The 15079-nt window shown below is 45.4% G+C and overlaps 1 protein-coding gene across 3 annotated transcripts in view; it reads right to left on the minus strand.

Annotated features, from left to right (window-relative positions):
• AGAP1 (ArfGAP with GTPase domain, ankyrin repeat and PH domain 1) overlaps positions 1 to 15079 on the minus strand; it is a 696795-nt gene that overhangs the window by 447091 nt on the left and 234625 nt on the right. The window lies entirely within an intron of this gene.

The following is a 15079-nucleotide window of genomic DNA, read 5'->3' on the forward strand; positions in this document are numbered from 1 at the left end:
TGACCGTGCTGACGTCGCCTCCTCGCCCGGTATCGCTCTGCCAGGTTCTGGTGCTGCATATACTGCTGGATAATGCATGTGGTGTTTAACGTGCTCCGAATTGCCAAAGTGAGCTGAGCGGCCTCCATGCTTGCCTTGATATGGCGTCCGCACAGAAAAAAGGCGCGGAACGATTGTCTGCCGTTGCTCTGACGGAGGGAGGGGTGACTGACGACACGGCTTACAGAGTTGGCTTCAGGGAGCTAAAATCAACAAAGGAGGTGGCTTTACATCAAGGAGTATTTCAGGCAGGACTTCACGGAGGGTTCCAGTAAGAAATGGTGCACCTCAGTTATTGTTCTTATTGGAACAAGGAGATTAGTCTGGTCTCTGATTGATACATGGCTAGATTTACCTGACTGCACCTACTCTGTGAGTGACTGCAGTGTGACCTAGAGGAATGAGTCCCCTAGACGGGGGGAGGGGGGGAAGCAAATGAGTACAAAACAAATCTGGTCTATTTCTTGTTTTGATACACTCCATCTATCTTTTACATCTTTGGCCGGCAGCAGACGGTGCAGAAGGACTGCATGCCATCCACATCTCAGGGCTGCTCGGCAGAAGATGGTACAATACGACTGCTTGCAATCCATATCGCCTGCCTGCTCACCATAAGATGGTTCAATAGGACTGACTGCAGGACTAAAGAGAATGACTTGATCAAGTCACTCCAAATTTAGTCTCTGCGCCCATGTCTGCCCAGGCGCTCCTGATCGACCTCACACAGGCGACCAGGAGCACCTTGGACATGACGATGACGGCTACCAGTCCTATTGCACCGTCTGCTGCCACAAAGCAAATGGGTTGCTGCTTCTGTGTAGCAATGCAGTACCGTGTCTGCCAGCACCCAGGAGACATACGGTGACAGTGAGCTGAGTGGGCTCCATGCTTGCCGTGGTATGGCGTCTGCACAGGTAACTCAGAAAAAAAGGCGCGAAACGATTGTCTGCACTTGCTTTCACGGAGGGAGGGAGGGAACGGGAGCCTGACGATATGTACCCAGAACCACCCGCGACAATGTTTTAGCCCCATCAGGCATTGGAATCTCAACCCAGAATTCCAATGGGCAGCGGAGACTGCGGAAACTGTGGGATAGCTACCCACCGTGCAACGCTCCGGAAGTCGACTCTAGCCTCGGTACTGTGGAAGCACTTCACCGAGTTAATGCACTTAGAGCATTTTCTGTGGGGACACACACACTCGAATATATCAAACCGATTTCTAAAAAACCAACTTCTATAAATTCGACCTAATTTCGTAGTGTAGACATACCCTTAAACTTCAAAACTGGGGCTTGGGGGGTAATTAGATGCATCAGGTGAGAAGTGTGGCAACTAATACCATAAACTCTCATTTCAATCCATGGTAATTCCATGCCATTTAGAACTTGTGAACTGAATGAAGTTGCTTTATCTGTCATGTGCTACGTATTACCACCACAGCTTTGTCTACTCCAATAAAGTTGTTCCTTACCATGTAGGGTTGCCAATTTTGGTTGGATGTATCCCTGGAGATGTCATTACATGACAATCTTTAATGAAAGGTTAATCTTCAATTCCTGGGGACTCCAGGCCAATCCTGAAGGGTTGGCAACCCTAGGTCACATGGGTATGACTGCAGTGGGGTGCTCAGATGCTGGCTAGACTAAACTGGTTAGTCAAACCCAGCTGACAACCAACCAGTTTAAATGTGCACTGCAAAAAAAATCTAAGGGAACAGACTCTGAGACTCAGAGGGCAAAGACACCCTTTGTTATGCACATTGCCTTAAAGCCACTAGCTACACAGTAACTGTGTTATGAACGGGGAACTTTTTCCAAATTTCTGCACCTTCAACAGCCAAAAACTGTTCAATTTGCAAAAAAATGGAATTCTACACAAACAGAATATTTACTGGTTTGTAGTGCCACAGGGTCGTCTAAGAAGAGGACAGGAGGCACAGAAATGAATGGCTTGATAGCCATAAATTAAAAAAAAAAAAAAAAAATCAACAGCCACCCAGGGAGAACTTTGTTTTATTGTGTAATGTCAGGAAAGGTACCTTTCAATATATATGGATATATTCTCAAACTCCTAGCTCAGGACCTGACCACCAAAAGTGTCTTGACTGAAAATCAGGAGAGAAACCAGAGCCATAGGAGCTTGAAACAGGGAAAACAAAATTTATGCAGAACGAGAGTTATACTCCACACCAGCATAAGGAGGTGAGGTCCAGCAAAGAGATTCTAGACCACTCAAGAACCTGGCGATCACATGACAGAAGCTCATGGAAAACTCTCTAATTGGCTCCCTTCAAGATGAATGTCCATCTCTGCGACAACAGAAGCAGCCCCTTCCAAGCCTTCCAGGAAAACACTTCCAGCAATCCACAGAAGGAACCCCTTAGTGCTTGCCCAAGGTGGACTTGAGGGAAGAGGAAGGGGCTTCTCTTTATAGCCACCCTGGATTTCTGTAAGTGGAGACTACCTGGTCTGACAAGTGCTGTTTAGCCAGGAGCTCTCTCTTTTGAGCCAGACCTTTTATGAAAATTGTTTTTTTTATTGTTCTCTCTTTTTTTGGGGGGGGGGGGGGAGGGGGGATTTTGGCAATACACTGGGCCTTGAATAAGAGACCTTGGGTAAGAAAGGAAGGAGAAGAGGATCTCTGGACAAGAGGGTCATCTGTTTGAACAGCACGACTAGCAGGACCATTCTGAAGTGAATGAGAACCTCCTTGTGCCCAGAATTTCCCCAGGATCCCAAGAATCAGAGGGAAGGAAGATATCTGCCTGGTGAAATTGGGGTGGTTGGGGAAGGGCACTGAGCTTTAGTGTCACATCTGCTCCCATACTACCCTGCAAGGAAGAGGGTGAAAGTCCCATGAGGCAAACAGAACAGAACAGGCCTGCCATACAATGGCTCAGGTCCACTAATAGTCATTGCGGCCCCCCAATGAACTGTTATGATCTCACTTCTACCACCACAGTGGCAGGATCTGCTCTCTCACAGCAAGTACGCTGTAGCTGAGAACATAAGCAAGCGCATGTTGATTCTACCATAGGCTATATGCTGGCTGTCAAAAACCTAGAAGTCTGTTAGAGGTGGAACTGCCTGCAACAATCAAAAAAGCATGAACTCAGATTCCAGAATGACACAACAGAGGTACAAAGAAAGGAAGTCTATTTTTATTGTGGCTAGTTATTTTTGGTTTGTTTGTTTTTATCTACCCAAAGACTCCAGGTATTTGAAAAGACATTGTTATTTCTCAAGCTATGTTTACACTACCGACAGATCGACGCTCCGGCAATCGAGGCACCGGGTGTCGATTCAGCAGGTCTAGTGAAGACCTGTTCAATCAACTGCAGAGCGTTCTCCTGTCGGCACTGGTACTCCACCCGGAACGAGAAGAGTAAGTTAAGTCGATGAGAGAGTGTTTCCCATCGACCCAGCGCGGTGTAGACATCGCAGTAACTCGACCTAAAATACGTCAACTCCAGATACGTTATTCCCATAGCTGGAGTTGCGTAACTTAAGTCGACTTACCACAGTAGTGTAGACAGAGCCTTAGTCTACACATCAGTTTTCCATTGGATGTATCCGTGGCCTTTTCAGGATTTCCATTATTATTTTACACCACTTGAAAATCTCTGCTGAGTGCCTCACAGTATGCATAAAAGATAAGGTTCATGCCCTGAAAAGCTCACAACCTAAGTGAGCAATTATGCTACAAATTGGTGGAGAAGAGGGCAATGAAACAGCAGGGCGGGACTAGGTAGGAAGGACTGAAATGTCTAGAGTAAGAGGTCACTTTAATGATGTCTGCAACAAATTGAAGTTTATTTCTTTTAAAACATGTATCAACTCCATTGCCATTTGATGCACACGGTTGACCAAGAAAAGCACACAGAATGTTCTGGTTGTGAGACATAGCATTATCTTTTAGAAGGGTCCCAGTGAGGAAATGTAATTAGGTTCCAACAGTTCATTCAATAATTGTGGTATTTTCCCCACTATTTGTCTCCTTTTTATGTATTAGTTTCAAGTCCTGAGGATCAAAAGCATTACACTTCACAAATGTTATTCATTGCTATATATACACCGTTAACGTACAAGATTCTCCAAATCTTACAACGTAACAGAGTGCCCATATGCATCTATCATACAAGTCTTCATGGTTCCAATATTTTAATCCGTTGGCTAAAAAAAAGACATTATGAGTGTAAGTAATGCACCTGACAAGTCAAATGAGTTAACTACTCTGAGGACATTCTGCACCAAAAAATTAAAAATTCTATGCACAATATTTCAAAATTCTGCAAGATTTCTCAATAAATAAATGCAGAGGCTACACCTACAGTGACCTAAGAAAAGGATTGTTCTTCCATACACAGATACTAAAACCAGCTGGACCAGAGTGGAAATCTCAGCACTATTTTAATAACTTCTCAGGAGTGTAATATCAGTTGCAAAGAAAACAGATGAATAATCACAACGTGTGTTAAATTACCAGAAATAGGTATAGGTCTGAAAATCTGAAACAAAAACTAGCCAGCAACTGTGCACAGTAAAGAATTTGTCCCAAAAATATTTTAAAAATAAAAATCCAATAGACTCTCACTTAACAGAATCATATCATTGTTTATGAATACAACCCTATAGTTTGGGTTCGTGGTCCCACAAGATCTATTTATTCTTTTCAATTTTTGCACAGCACAGAGACCTGGGAGGGGTCCGCAAGAAAAGTTACAAAATAAAAACATTTCCACAGATACGACAGAGAAAAAAATTGATAACGCAAGTCAAAGACCCACACAACTATACAACAGTGCCCACGACTTTAATCATAACCCTAGGAAATTTCTTTTTCAGAAAGCAAGCAGTAAAATAATGCCTTTACATTTACAAGCTGATGTGTCACAAATACACAGGGAAATTTTACTGGGGAAAAAAAATCCCACCATTGAAGAACTTGATAAAAAGAAAGCCAGAATGTTATCTGTGGTAATTAGCGACAAGCAGGGCTCAAATTTTATTGGGCCATGCCAAAACAGTAACCTCTCACTTTTGGGGCTACTGTGACAGACATTGCAACCCCATGCAGTATCTTTGGGGACTGCTGTATTAAATTTACGAATGGTTTATCTATGATTGTGTTCTACTCCAGGGGGGAAGATTACCATAGCTCCTCCAGGAACTGAAAAGATAAAATAAAAGCTGAGATTGTGACATTACCTGACTTTGGGAGCCAGGACCTAACTACATGCCAACTGTGTCTGTGCCTTAATCCAGCCCTGCCCAGGGATATATCTGAACCTCAATGATGGAAGCACCAGCCTGAGTTCAGCAATACTCAGCAAACTACATACGCACACTCTTTAGCCAGTAGCGTCTCATTTGACTAGCTCAAATAAATGGAGCTTGGTTTACAAACAGAATTTCGCAGAGCACCAACCACCTCCTTCTCCTCCTCTCCACTCCAAGTCCTGACCACATGGGTTAAGTAATCCGTTTTCTCGGCAGCAAATAGACATTGCTCCCCTTGAACGGGTTCTCACAAGAAATTTTTTGGTGGTCTTAGGAGTGTGGCCACCAACTCTTGCTGGTGGCCACTCTCACAATTTTTCTAAAATATTTAACTTTAGGAAAAATAAATATTCACATCTACATGTCCAAATGTTTGTAATTTATGTAAGTAGGGTTTTTTGCTGACTCAATAATAAAAATAATGTACAATTGTCTGTATTCTTTACTGGACAGAACAGAAACAAAATAAGATGCTCTTCGGGATCTTGTCTTTTTTGTTGTTTCTTTTGCTTTTTTGATTCTTTTTTTAGACTTGCTAGCCAGTAAGTCTACTGCTGTGAAAACTGATATTTGTATGTTTGTTAATATCGCTTTAAAAAGCAGACTTATTATCTAGCTGGGAGGCAGTGAAAAGCGATATTAACATACATACAAATATCGCTTTTCACAGCAGACTTACTCAGCTCCGGCACAAGCCGGGTGACAAATTAAGCCCTGGATAGAGAGGTGGGTAGGGAGGCAGCAGGGGTCAGGGGCGATAGAGGGCTGAGGGAAGTGGTGGGGGCCCAGGGACAATGGGAGTTGGTGAGCCTGCAGCTGGAGCTTGAAGCCCTACAGCCAGGGGATGGAGCCCCACAGCCAGAGCCTGCTGCCTGCCACTGCAAGGCAGAAGCTGGAAGCCCAAGCCCCGCTGCCCCTGGGAATGTGGAGAACTCACATCATCTGTCTGCTCCTCCGGCATTTGTGGCTCCAGAGAGGTACAGGGCCCAACCCCAGCTGGCAGCCAGAAGAGGGCCCACTTCTTTGCCCCCCTCCCAGGCCAATCACTGCCCAGGAGGCTGTGGCCACAAGAAGAGCCCCTGGTGGCCGCATTTGAGAAACTCTGCCTTAGAAGTCATTTTTGTATACTAGCCAGACGGTTGATACTTTTGTAATTAAAACCTCAGACTAGGAATCAAAAGATTTGCATTCTGTTTCAACAACACTGCTAATGTGACCTCTGAGAAGTCACTTTACTTCCCTGTGCTTCATTTTCTTCATTAGTACATAACACAACTATAGTAGATTGTGTAACACCAACTTCATTGATTGGCACTGCAGAGAAAACACCACTGAAATGGGAAAATACCACGACGTAATATTCCGCTCCGCTGTACATTAACCCACCCTCCTGATGTTTAACTCGCAACTCCCAGTATTTTTGAGTAGTGTGTAAAGAGAAATAATGAGATCAGGAGAGGACAACCTAGAACTCTATATACACAGAGCCCAATGAAGCTAAATGAGCAAACCCCCAGTAACTGATGGGAGTTGTAGGCATTGAGCACCTTGCATGAAGTACTCAGCAACTAAAGTATCAAACCCCAAAGCATATATTTACTACAGTAAACATTTTCTCCTTTCTGCATCCTAACTGCTCCATTTAACTGAGGCTGTTAATATGCTAGCTTGTGACAGGAGCACATGTTATATGCTTTTCATATTTCCATAAATCCCTCAACTAAAGAGCCACAAGCAGAAGCGCACAACCCAAAATTAATCTAAGTGTCAGTGAACATAACGATAGTGCTGTGGCACAAGAGAGGCAGGTTTAGCAGTTAACATGGCCCTTCACTTCCTCAGGCATATTACGTAGTTGATCATTAGTCTGGGAACATGATCTGTTATAGGGTGATGACTCACTACACAAGTTCCTTCATGAGGGGAGATTTATGGGTAAAAATGAATGTACATGAGATGGAACTAGTTGGCCATCCTACCATCCAGCTGGTACTGCTCGTTTGAATGATGTTTCAGTAGTATAATCACATTTCTGTTTTTATTAAATGGTAAAACTGAGTTTTGCTTTTAGCAGGGGTTGCACAAAAACAAAACCAGCAGAAGGTCATCATAAGACTTGTGCTGCCTGACAACCTGAATTTCATTCTCTGCAGCAGCTACACGTCAAAAGTTTGTCTCCTCTACTTGCAAGTCCCTGTCCCCAGTATTATGGAAACAGAAGGATAGGAATCATGGTGAAATGGGCTCTCATACTCAGCCAAGATGTGATCACTTGGCAACGCAAGCCTTCCAAAAAGCGTGGTATGTAAAACGGACAGACAGCAAGGAGACAAGGAAGGTAAAGAGAAGATGTATCATGTGTGTCATTAACCATGGTTTAAGCAAATGATTTGTCTGTCAAACCAGTACAATTGTACAACAGAACACTGCTAGTACTAACAGAGTACACAACTAACTTCCCTTTATTTCAAAATTCAATAGGCTATTTAAGTGTTAGTGAAAGTCAATCTGTTGTGGTCACACTAGCACTTCATTCAATATCATTGTGTTCTAGGTATCACCATGTGTTTCACCCTCCCTGTAGCATGTACACTTCTGAAATAAAAACAAACTTTACTGACATGTCATTAACACATTGTCAGCTGTGATGCTGCTCTGATGGATAGGTGGATTTGGCACATGCAAATCTACCATTGCGGTCTCTTGCTTGCTGGGATAATCTCCACGTTAACCAAGGCTGGGGGCAGGGGAGACTCCCACTCAGTACAAGAAAGTTTACTTAGTGAGTGAGGTGTTCTCAAGTTAAACTAATATAATTTTGTACGTTTCATTTTGTGCTCTCCTGATGGGAAAAGCTGAGCAAAAAAGAGTTAATCTTATCATAATCTTCTTAGTTTTCATCACTGCTCCTGCTGGAAACCTGCGGTATGCATTATCAGCTGGGGCTGGTCTTTTCTTTTCTCACCTCATCTCAGCAACATCATCTATGGCCATATCTATACTACAGAATTACATCAACTTAAGTTACATGGGAATTCAGCCAGCACAATTATTACATAGTTTGTGTGTGTCGACACTGTGCTCTTTGTGTCGGTGGTGTGCGTCCTTACTAGGAGTGCTTGTATAGATGCAGAGAACAGTGTACCATGGGTAGCTATCCCACTGTGCTACTTGCCACCGTATAGGGTGTTTTGGGAAGGTTTTGCAATGCCTCATGGGGCAGAAACAAGTCTCACAGGTATCCCGCGGAGCATGGGTTTAACTTCCCATGATGCAGTGTTTTCTATCCCAAAATGTTTCATGCCTCCTTTCAAAATCACCCACACAAAGCTGTGTGTCCCACCTCCTGTCTGCCATCTGTGACAGAAGCATGGATTCTGCATAACTCTGCACTACTGTGATAAGCGTGAGCACAGGACAATATGTGCAGAGCCGCAAGAGGAGCTGCAGGGAATATGATTATTCCTTGAAAGCTAGACTGCTGTGGGACATGGAAAGAACCAATTCAAAGGTTGTTGGCGGCATTCATGGAGCAGCTTCAGACAGTGGAGCGCCAGTTCTGGGCCCAAGAAATAAGGATGGTCATGCAGGTTTGGGATGACAAGCACTGACTGCAGAACTTTTAGATGCTCAAGGCCACATTTCTGGATCTGTGTGCAGAGCTCCCTCCAGCATAGCAACACCAAAATGAGATCTGCACTGACAGTGGAAAAGCAAGTGGCGATTGCATTGTGGAAACTTGCGATGCCAGATTGCTACCTATCAGTCCGTAATCAATCTGGAGTTAGGAAATCCAAAACAAAGGCCCTGCACACTTGCCAGACCCTAATTGCCTCCTGCTAGGAAGAACTGTGAATCTAGCCAATGTGCAGGACATAGTGGGTGGTTTTGCACCAATGGGCTTCCCAAACTGCGGTGGGGTGATAGATGGCATGCATATCCCCATTTTGACACCAGACCACCTTGCCTTCGAGTACACCAACAGAAAGTGCTACTTTCCCATGGTAATACAAGAGCTGGTGGATCACTGGGGATGCTTCACCAAACTCAGTGTGGGCTGGCCAAGGTGCACAACACATGCAGGATTCTTCAGAGAGCTGAAAGCAGGGACTTGCTTTCACAACCAGCAGCTTACCACTAGTGATCCTGGGAGACTCAGCCTACCCCTTGCTCCCATGGCTCATGAAGCCATACACCAGCACCCTGACAGCACCAAGGAGTGCTTCAACTACAGGCTGAGCAGGTGCAGAATGACAGCTGAATGTGCCTTTGGGCATTTGAAGGGTTGCTGGCGTGGTCTACTCATGAGATTGGACCTCAGGGAAAAAAATATTCCAATGGTTATCACTGCCTGCTGTGTCCTGCATGGTATCGGTGAAGCAAAGGGAAGTGGAGATGGAGCAGCTGTCTGCTGATTTTGAGCACCCAGATACCAGGGCTATAAGAAGAGCTCAACATGGAGCTATACGGCTTAGGGAGGCTTTGAAAGACCATTTTAATAGTGAGCCAAAGTAGAGTGTGTTGCTGTAGTTTGCTCTACCTGTCCTTGCCCTTTTGCAGCCCTGTATGAACCATTTGGTGAGTGTTGTGTGTGAAATAATATAACATTGCCAATGCACTACTAATATAGTCTGTGAATGATGTCAGCACCACCTAGCATATGTTATGAACTAATAAACATGAATTATGTTTCCAAAAACACATTTATTCCACAATGATGCAAACAGTAAAAACATTTTAAACTTTATTAAACTTCAAAAATTAAGGAAAAAACTTATGATGGGGAAAGAACAGTCATTTCCATTTCAAATTCACATAAACCAACTATGTCTTTCTCAGGTCAGCATATGTGCAGCTGTGAATGTCTTTAATGTTCCCAGGGTGGAATGGTAAGGACAGTGCAGAAACCTGATGCCACACAGAATATTGAGGGACAAGGGGCACAGATATACAGTTCTCTATGGGCTGCAGAAAGAGGCAAGCACAGGATTGTTGAACCTGCAGATCCACCAGAGTCTGCAGCATGTCTGTTTGCTGCCTGAGAAGTGCAAGCATCTCCAGCTGCACATCCCTCTTCTTTTCCTGCACCTTTCTCCTCTCCATGCTGTCTGCAATGGTGATCCTCCAAGTGTTTTTATCAGAGGCGGCAGCAGCTTGCAGGATCTCTTGGAACATGTCATCCCAAGTCCTTTTCCTTCTTCTCTTTATCTGGCTCTTCCGTTCCACTGGTGTGGATGGAGAAACCCTCATGGCCACATTTGCAGCTGCTGAAGATACAATACACAGAAGTACCATTGTCAGTGCATTTATGAGATAAGCCAAAACTTAGGAGGCTGAACTCACTCCCTTTGATCCACACAAGTTGTAAGCACTACATTGTCACTTCTCATTGGGATTTATATAGCATGAGCCATGGTGAGCACAGCCCTGGGGTGGGGGGGCAAATTGGGGAAATGAGAGGGGATAGCTCACAGTCATGAGTATGTGTGTATAGGGCAACTGAACTGAATATTGGTACCACTTTCCACAGGCGGTGGTGATTTTAGCTGACCTCTCACCCCTGAGGGTAATGGAGGCTGACTGCTGGCTGGGACCCTATGCTGCAATGGTTCTCGCTCAAGTAATCGCTGAGGGGCATGAGAAAGTGTCCTACCACGGAAGAAGGAATAAGGCAGCCCTCCCCAGAAACCTACAGCAGAGGATTGCAGACAAACTCCAGGAAAGTTTCATTGCGATATCTATGAAGATTCATGGGACATCCTGGTGCACATAAATAGTGTGTTCCATGGGGCCCCCTCTGCCTAACAGTTGAGGGGGATGAGAAGCAGACAATAACTCTTCCTCTATTAGTTGTTTCACTACCTCTTCTAGAATAAGAGTAAATCAACAGATGTGTACTGCTATTTTTGGGTTCCATCCCTGTAATTTCAAAGCAAACAGCATACTTACCAGAGGTGCCTTCCCCTGCATCAGGATCGCCTGTGCTGGACTGCGCTGGAGTCAAAAACATGTCCTGGCTCGCTGAGCAGCTGCCCCCCCATGCTACTCTTCCTCCAATTCCTCATCCAACACCTCCTCTTCACTGTTCACAGGAGAGGCCTCTGACTCTGGCTCCTCCGAAGTATCCATAGGGCTCTTGGGGGTGGTGGCGGAGTCTCATCTAAGGATAGTATGCAGCTTTTTGGTGCATAGTCACAAACTTGCTGCTTTTACAGAGCAATTGTTAGCTTCCCTTGTCTTCTGGTACACCTGTTGCAGCTCCTTGGCTTTCACACAGCTCTGCTTTTCATCCCTCTTGTAGCCCTTCTCCTCCATGCCCAGAGTGACCTGCTCGTAGATGTCAATGTTTCTATGGCTAGATCTGAGATGTACCTGCAAAGCCTCTTCTCCCCACAGACCCAGGAAATCCAGCATCTCCTGTTTTCTCCAGGCAGGGGAGCATCTGCAGCATGTAGCCAGTGTGGTCAGCTAGGCAGTTGCTAGGTGTGCTCTCCAAGCCAGGGAACCAGGAAATGGAATTTCAAAAATTCACAGGGCTTTAAAGACGAGAGACAATTCTCTGGCCAGCTGGCTGCTGGGCTTTGTGGGATACCTCCTGGAAGCCATTAACCGCTGATGTAAGTAATACAATGTCTACGCTGACACTGTATCAACCTAACTACATCGACCGTGACTCCACACCAATGGGGGAGGTGATTTTATTATGTTGGCATAACAGGGCAGTTACGTCGGTGGGAGCGAAATGTAAGTGTATACGCACACATAGCTACATTGATGTAAGCTGCCCTGCATCAAATTAACTCTGTAATGTAGACCAGGAATAAATCCTTGCACAAACTTACAGAATCATATCAGCTTTGTCATGCAGATTCTATTTTAAAAGGCAGCAGGAGAGAGAGAGACTCTGATCTGGTTGCACAAGAAAAATGTGAGGTGGCAAGGGAACTTCTTCATATCCCCAAACCAGTGAAGGCAAAAGAGAAATTCAGACAATCCACCTCATATGCACACACAGTCCCCAAGCGAGCAAAAAATGGGATGGGGAGAAGATAGAGAAAAGAGAAGGAGACATGCAGTGGAACCCTGCACAAACAGCATGAGATCCTGTTTTCGGCTTTGTTTTCACTGAGGGACAACACACACACATCAGCTATCCCGCTGCAAAACCCTAGTCCAGACCAGGCACTGGAGTTTTTATTGTGAAGTAAATAGATGAGGTCAGCCACAAATGAGGGTAGGGCATTGACCATGACTTTTTACCTGGCAGGTAAAACTACAATTTGCCTGGTCTCCACTAGCTATACTTCTGTAAAATCCTAATGTGTATTAGTCATCCCACAGTAACAGGGATATGAAGCAAAAGCCTTTTTCAGGGCAATGAAGCCAAAGCCTCTGTGACTAAACAAACAGAGGCCCCTTACTCACCTCCACCCCTCCAGCAATGCCTGAAAGCAGCAAGCATATGCAGCATGCCCAGCTTTTTTAACTGGTTAGTCCCCAAGGTGTTGAACTGTTGGGGAATAGCCAATGCCTACCGTTAACTACATGTTTGCTACTCTAGGTTCAATTGACATACTACGTATGGTGTAACAGCATAATGCAGACACAAGAAGTCTATGACCAATTCAACAAGGTAAAAAGTAAGAGAGGTTTGTCATAAGAACCCCACAGGCAAAGGAAACTCAGAGGAGGCTACTCTTGTGTTTCTAGTCCCACTGTACTTAAATATCCTAGAACAGACAGACACACAGCTGAGAGTTCACAGAGTTACTGGGGATTCAATTCTTCTGGGCCACAACGAGATCTTTTGCACTGTAACTTACTTTATGCCATGCTCTGGGCAGGAGGGCTGCAAGCTCCTGGGGCAGCACAGCTGCAGAGCCCGGCCTGACCCGGGGCTCTGTGCTGCATGGCACGGCTGCCTGTCCTGGTGCAGCCGCGCCACCAACCACTGGTGCTCCAGGCAGTGCGGTAAGGGGGCCGGGTGGGGGGGTGTTGGATAGAGGGCAGAGGAGTTCGGGGAGTGGTCAGGGGCTGGGGGTGTGGATAGGGGTCAGGGCAGGGGTCCCAGGGGGGCAGTCAGGAAGGAGCGCAGGGGTTGGATGGGGCAGCAGGGGGCAGTTAGGAAGAAAAGGGGGGTTAGATGGGGTGGCAGGGGGCAGTTAGGGGCAGGAGTTCCAGGGGTGGGCAGGGAGAAAGGGTGGTTGGATGGGGCAGGGGTCCCAGGGGGGGGCAGCCAGGAAGGGGGGGGGGTTGGATGGGGTGGCAGGGGGCAGTTAGGGGCAGAGGGTTTGTGGGTGGTCAGGGGACAGAGAGCAGGGGGGTTGGATGGGACAGAGGTCCCTGGGGGTCCATCAGGGAACGGTGGGTTTGGATGGGGCAGGAGTCCCGGGGGGGACAGCCAGGGGGCAAGAATCAGGAGGGTTCAGATAGGGGGCGGGGGCCGGACCATGCCTGGCTGTTTGGGGAGGCATGGCCTCCCCTAACCAACCCTCCATACAATTTCAGAAACCCGATGCGGCCCTCGGGCCAAAAAGTTTACCCGCCCTGCTTTATGCTCTCGACTTGAAAAATTACCACACAACAGCCAGAGAACTCAACCCACTAACCAGAAATCAGGATAGAAGTCAAATGTGCGCACACAAAAAAGTTCCCACCACCAAGCTGCAGACATTCAGAGGCAATAAGTCTAGTTCTGTGTCTCAGTGCTGGGATTCTTAGGAGTTTGTCCCCAGCAGGTTCCACACAGTTTTTGCTTCGTATCAGTATCTCTTGGGTGCCTGATAACTCTGAAATCTTCCTGCCCCCATCTGAATGCTGGAAGGAAGTTCTTTCTCCATCCTCAACCCAAAAACTGCCTCATTACAGTGAAGGGGAACTTCTCAGCTATTTTATCAACCCCATTATCATTTGGGGCACTCCAATTCCTGCCTCTAGCGTTGTTCTTAGCTTTCAAAATAGCAGCTCTGTGAAATTCCCTCATCCAGACCATGCATTTTTATCTCCAGATATTCCTTTTGTCGATGGCATCTCCCACCTATACTCTCTTCAAGCTCAGCTAAAGTAATGCCAAAAATAAACAATTTATAAAAGGCTGCTTTAATTCGCATTCTTCTGGAACTAACAGTAAGACCATTTGGTATCTTGCCTCCCACTAATCTCCAGTCTTTTAGGAAATCAAATGGAGTCCTGACAAAAAACAGAAAAAAACCAACATTTCAGCTAGACAATTCATTTTGAAATTTTTTTTTTAAAACTGAATGCTTTTTCATTGTTCTTAAGATCCAAGGGTTTGGGTCTGTGGTCACCTACACAAATTGGTGAGGATTTTTATCAAACCTTCCCCAGGGGGTGCAAGGTTTTGGTGAGGATTTGGGGGGGAAAGATGTTTCCAAACGGGCTCTTTCCTAATAAAATAAAACCGGTTAGACGTTTGGTGGTGGCAGCAAAAGTCCAAGTGCAAAAGGTAAAATAGTTTGTACCTTGGGGAAGTTTTAACCTAAGCTGGTAAAAATAAGCTTAGCAGGTTTTCATGCAGGTCCCCACAGCTGTACCCTAGAGTTCAGAGTGGGGAAGGAACCTTGAAAAGATTGGTCCTATGCAGAGACCCTGGAGGAATCTGATAGACACATTCCCCATAAAAAGTGATCAATTTCAAGCAGTGCTAAAAAGTTGTTCAGGTACTACATGTACCTGCTAGTCCACCTGCCCATTTTTGCATTTTAAAATATTTTTATTTTCAAACATTTTTCTCTCACC

This window comes from Eretmochelys imbricata, chromosome 11 (assembly GCF_965152235.1).
Source record: "Eretmochelys imbricata isolate rEreImb1 chromosome 11, rEreImb1.hap1, whole genome shotgun sequence".
NCBI lineage: Eukaryota > Metazoa > Chordata > Testudines > Cheloniidae > Eretmochelys > Eretmochelys imbricata.